Genomic DNA, 6,249 nt, shown 5'->3' on the forward strand with positions numbered 1-6,249 from the left:
AATTCATGAAATAGATCCTGGCTTTTCAGAGACTATACTTAGAGCACAAGCTGACAAGTTTCTTTTGAGACAGAAAGGCTTCAGTTATGAACCTATGGGCTGTAGCTGTTTATCTAATTGGACAGAGTACACTTATGTTGGCCCTTATCTTCCTAAATTGAATATTGATTTTTAAAATTAGTCTTGTTAGAGATTGTTAGTACATTAGCCATGCTATAATTATTATTATTTTTTAATTCCCAGCTCATTTCAAGGAAAAAGTAAACATAAGTGGAATGAATCACTTTTCTAGGCTTTTCATTTTAATTTGCAAATAAACCTTAATGAAATAGCAAATAAGCAAACCTTTAGTTTGGAAATACTAGATTAACCATATTGTTGATCACAATGTTGATGATTATTATTCAACTGAGGTATATTAAATCTAACAGCCAAAACCCAATCTTAACAAATGTAGATGACATAACAATATGCTATTCTACACAGATGAATATTAATTGTATATTTATGTTATTATGAAAATTATAAATATTAAAATCTTACTTTTATTGTTGTCAAGGATAATTATATTAAAATATTGATAGTTTTGTTATTCTGAAATAACTTATGATCTTTAAAATTAAAATGAGGGAAGTATGGTAAGAAAAACATGTTAAGAGAAACTAACTATGGCTAGAGAAATTGTATAAAATCATAAAGGCACAATAGTATTTCTTATTGCACAACAGCATTTTATTACACTCATATACCACTGCTTGTTCAGCCATTCCCCAATTGATGAGCATAATATTTTGCCACCATGAAAATGGCTGCAATAAATATTTTTGCACAAATAAGTAGTAGCTACTGAAAACCTCAAAGAAAAGTTCTTAGTTTTTGGAAATTAGTAATATGAAAAGATTATTTATTAAAATATAATGTATATCTCTTAAGCAAAGGATGTGAGTTTCCGCAACAACCTTCAAGTTTGTAAATGGAGTCTGGTAATTAAGTTAATATCCTTTCATTGTAAATGGAGGAGTGAAAGGTTAATGATTTGAAATCAGTTTTGAGACTTTAAATTCCCATTTAAAGAGAAGTCTTGGAGAATATTTCAGCATTTCTGGATTTTCTGCCTCTTCTGATGGTCAAAATTGTTTCAGTGGAATCTCATGACATCCAAGTTTGTTTTGGTATGAAAGTAAAAGTTTGGAGATATAATGTTAAGGTGTCTAGGGAATGTTGCAATAGAAAGAACACAGTATATGGGCACAGGAGCTAAATTTGAACAAATCACTTAATCTCTTCAGGCCTTAGTTTCTTCATTTGTAAAAGAGCATTGGACTAGATAATCTCAAAAAATTATTCCAATTCTAGAGCTATAATCCTACAATTAAGGAATAGAGGAGATTTGATTAAAGGAGCACCCATGTAAATGAACAGACAAGTCACCAAAATTTTGAAATAATCTGTTTATAATCTATATTATTATGAAGCACATCATCTACTGAGTTTTATCTTTGCCTAAGATGATGCCTCTGATCCTGCTGGGTATTCACTTACAGTTTAACTTTCTCCAGCTTCTCTTTTCTCTAGAACTCTATATCTTCCCTCAATGGGCTTTAAGGCCTGGTAGTATTCCTATCTCCCAGCTTCATTGTACTGATCACATCTGCAGCTGTAGAGGACAACAATGTTCTTGTGACTGGCACTAATTGTTAGAATTTAGGACATTTAGCCATTTGTCAAAGATTTATGTTTCCATGGTGAACCTGAAGTCAGCAAGATTCAAGTTTTTATCTGTTCTTATCCTCTTACTAGCTATATGATCCTGAGCAAGTACCTCCCAATGTTGTGAGGACAAAATGAGATGTTTGTATTACTAATACAGTATATTATGGTACTTTGCAAAGCTTAAAGCTCTAGATAAATTTTGGTTATTCTGACTTTAATGTCATCTGTACAAATTGCTTGAAAAAGATTAGGCTGAAAACTCAATATGAATAGTAATGTGACAACCAAAAAAAGCTAATAGTAATATTAAGCTGCATTAAGAGAAGAGAATGTGTCTAGAACATGGAAAGTGAGAGAGTCTTGCTATGTTCTAGCCTGGTCATGCCCTCCTGGAGTATTGTTCTCAATTTAGTTTAGGAAGAATATTGGCAATGTTCAGAGCATGTTCAAGGCACAATGATAAGGAGTCCTAAATTCTATTATATGAAAATTGACTGGAAAAAGTGGAAATGTTTAGCCTGGAACAAAAAAACCCTTAAGATATCATAGTTGTGTTCAAGCTTTCTCCCAGAGTACAGAATGATAGCAATGAATTGAACTAGCTAATATGCAGATTTTTTTACTTGAATTTCTGACTAGAGTTATTCAGAAGTGGAATGAACTGCTCAACAAATACAAGGTACTCCCTCATTAGGAATCATAATATGAAGACAGATTGATCAGTCAGTTATTTTTTTATTATTATTATAGCTTTTTATTGACAGAACATATGCATGGGTAATTTTTCAACATTGTCCCTTGCAATCATTTCTGTTCCAACTTTTCCCTTCCTTCCCTGCACCCCCTCCCCTAGATGGCAGGCAGTCTTATACATGTTAAACATGTTAAAGTATATCTTAAAAACAATATATGTGTACACATCCATACAGTTCTCTTGTTGCACAAGAAAAATTGGATTCAGAAAGATAAAAATAACTGGGAAGAAAAACAAAAATGCAAGTAGTCCATATTCATTTCCCAGTGTTCTTTCTCTGGATGTAGGTGGTTCTGTCCATCATTGATCAATTGGAACTGAATTGGATCTTCTCATTGTCAAAGATATCCACTTCCACCAGAATATATCCTCATATAGTGTTGTTGAAGTGTATAATCAGTTCATGTAAGTCTCTCCAAGCCTCTCTGTATTCATTCTTCTGGTTATTTCTTACAGAACAATAATATCCATAACATTCATATACCACAAGTTACCCAAACATTCTCCAATTGATGGGTATCCATTCAATTTCCAGTTTCTAGCCACTACAAAAAGGGCTGCCACAAACATTTTGGCACATGTGGGTCCCTTTCCCTTCTTTAAGATCTCTTTGGGATATGAGCCCAGTAGTAACACTGCTGGATCAAAGGGTATGCACAGTTTGGTAACTTTTTGAGTTCCAAATTACTCTCCAGAATGGTTGGATGCGTTCACAACTCAACCAACAATGCATCAGATCAGTCAGTTATTGAAGATGTCAAAGCTATCATGGGGATTTAAATTGAAGCAGGTAGCTTTTAAAATATTTTTTAATTCAGAGGTTCTTTGATTCTGTGAAGTCCCTACTGATCATCTTTATATGAAGTCATGTATATTTTCTCTCTCCATCAAACCCTTCTCTAGCATTTCATCCTGTCACAGCAAAGCAATCTCTGGCAGGGTCAACCATGCTGGAGAGACTTCAAGTAAATTGAGTCAAAAAAACCTGTTTTCTGAGGATGACCCCACAAAATATGAAGATTCTCATTGCAAGTAGACCAAGTACCTAATGATGAATTCTTTGGCCCAGAAAGTTAATGAAACAAACAAACAAAAAAATACAAAATGGTCCTCAGTCCTGAGTAAACTGTCTATTTTTGCAGAAATGCTATACATTAGCAGAAAGCTACCAGCTTGATTATTGGTAAGATAAATGTGACATCCTTATCCATTAACCAATGGGTATACAATCTGCTAATGAAACAAAATCATGTCAATTTTTAGTTCAGGGGCAGCTAGATGGCACAGTGATTAGAGCACCGACCCTGAAGTCAGGAGGACCTGAGTTCAAATCCGACCTCATACACTTAATACTTCCTAGCTGTGTGACCCCGAGCAAATCACTTAACCCCAATTGCCTTAAAGAAAAAAAATTAGTTCTTTAGCCTAAATGAAATGACAAAAAGAAGTTGTAGCTTATAGATTCTACCTTATCTACTCCAAACCACTGATGTTTGGGCATCTTGAACAGTACAGACCTACAACATCTTCATCTTTGGTTATATTTCTTAGTCTTGAGATGCAGAGAAATTCAGTAGATTCCATCTTGAGTTAGAATAGCCTATGACAGATCTCTTTATTTTATTTAATCTTCTATTGATCCCCTTTTGTTTTATTCTACCAATCATTTCCTAATATGCTTTCCCTTCTCCACCATCAAACTCTCCCTTTAATAAAGAAAAATTATTAGATATTATCCACAGACAAACAAGCATGTAAGTCAGCATATGCAACTTTCATCTCCCATCATCCTTCATTTTTACTGAGAGAGGAATTTGTTTCATCATCTGTTTGCCTAGACCAACAGATTCTTTCAGGTATTATCTCAAATTTTTGAGTACTTCAATGATTCTGGTTTGTGGTGTTCTTTTTCTTTTTTCTAAAATATGATGGTTCTTTGTGTGAGCAGGTTTCTTGGGAAGGTTTCTGGAGGCAGCCTTAGTTTCAGTTCTAAGTAATAATCACCCCAAATACAGCCAGGAGTTAAAATCCAGTCCTTTATTGTGTCCTTCAAGGTCTTGAGCTTTAGCCCCAGTTCCCTCTGAATGTCTCCAGCCAGCACAAAGGTGGAATATGGAACGACTGTCTCCGCCTCTGAGAGTGGGCTTCTGTCCCTGGCCTGAAAGCTTCTTGCTTATATGCTGTACACTGAGTACACACCAATCATTATATCACTGGGAAACCATTATTTGTTGTAAGATTATATCAATTCTGAACTAGATTAAAACATTGTCTCCTCAATTCCACTTAGTACCTTGTTTCAAGTTCTGGCCCATAACATCTCCTTGTAGGATCAGAATATGCATGTCAGTAAGATCACAAAGTCATTAAAGTCCTGATGATTAATCAGTCATTTTCATATTTAGTTATTAAAGAGTCTGAATCTTTTTCATAATTTGGTGATTTAGCATTTGTGTTTCTTGTGAAAACTTTCTTTTATATTCTTTTAGCTACTGACCTACCATCCTCAATCCCATGATTTCTCGGAGAATTCAAAGATACAAGATGCTTTTTTTCCTTTAGATTTTGTTTTTGAGTAACAATTGGGTTTCCTAAAATTTTAATTAATAACTTCAGATTCTATCCAGTAACCAATGCAGACTGAATGTTTTTTCATCTTAATTCTTGTGTGATATTCTATGACATTCTTGGGATAGAGCAACCCTTAACTATTCACATACCTTGTCTAACATGCAAACAGGTTATACTCATGGTTATGGCTCTCCCTGTCTATTTGCACAATTTATAAACTTATAATTCTGTTGTCAGTACAGGGTCAGAAGGGGAATCTATCAGAAGGTCCCTGGATACTTCCAGAGGAAGATTAAGGAAGCCGAATGGGCAGTAGTTGAACAGTGTGTTTAGGTAATCTAATCTCACACATAGCTCCTTCCTTTTTCTTTAATTCTAACTGCTCCTCAGATTCCTGCCAATCTTTCTGAGAGGGTCCTGAGAGATCAGATGATGGCAGCCGAGCCCCTACCAATTGAGCAACAGGTGAGCCATCCTTCATGAGAATCACTTGCTGTTATGGTCATAATGTGGTCTCAGCTTCTATCCTTAATTTGGAACTGTAATGCTTTCACTACAGAGTTCTTAATCCCTCACTTAGGAGTTTGGGAATGAAATACCTCATATACATGTTTTTTCTCTCATTAACACGTGCACATACTCCAGACCAGCATCTCTAGTGACCTGCAAGTCACACTGGCATCCTAAATACAATATGTCCAAAATTGAGCTCGTCTTTCTCCATTTAAGCCTCCTTCTGAGTGAGGGTTCCTATTCTAGGATGGTTGCAGAGGGAATAACGAGAGACATGGATGTGAGAGATGAACAAAAATAGAATCAAAAGAATCTGGTAACTAGGGTATGAAAGAAAATGAAGCTCCAACACAATTCTAAAGTTACAAACAGAAGACTATATAGTGGTGCCATAGATATATATATATACACACACATATACATAAAACAAAAGATTCAGATTTAAATGGAGACTAAATCAAAGTATCCTAAATAATGAATGAGTCAAAGAAGATATCTTAGAAACAAATCTGGTTCATTTCATTGACAGAGTAGTCTTTCAGATCATATTAGTTTTCTCTTGAAAACATTTAATCTCTTCTCTTCTCCCCACCCCACCAACATGTATTATGCTTTTGCTTCCCTAATTCTCCATCTTGGTAAAGCAGGACTGGAGGCCAAAAAATTGTCATTAGGGAAGTTATTACCCCTCCTAATTG

General features: G+C 34.9%; 1 pseudogene; it reads left to right on the forward strand.

Moving 5' to 3' along the window:
* LOC127544676 (ribonucleoside-diphosphate reductase subunit M2-like) overlaps positions 1-6,249 on the forward strand; it is a 681,272-nt pseudogene that overhangs the window by 242,143 nt on the left and 432,880 nt on the right.

This window comes from Antechinus flavipes, chromosome 1, assembly GCF_016432865.1.
Source record: "Antechinus flavipes isolate AdamAnt ecotype Samford, QLD, Australia chromosome 1, AdamAnt_v2, whole genome shotgun sequence".
NCBI lineage: Eukaryota > Metazoa > Chordata > Mammalia > Dasyuromorphia > Dasyuridae > Antechinus > Antechinus flavipes.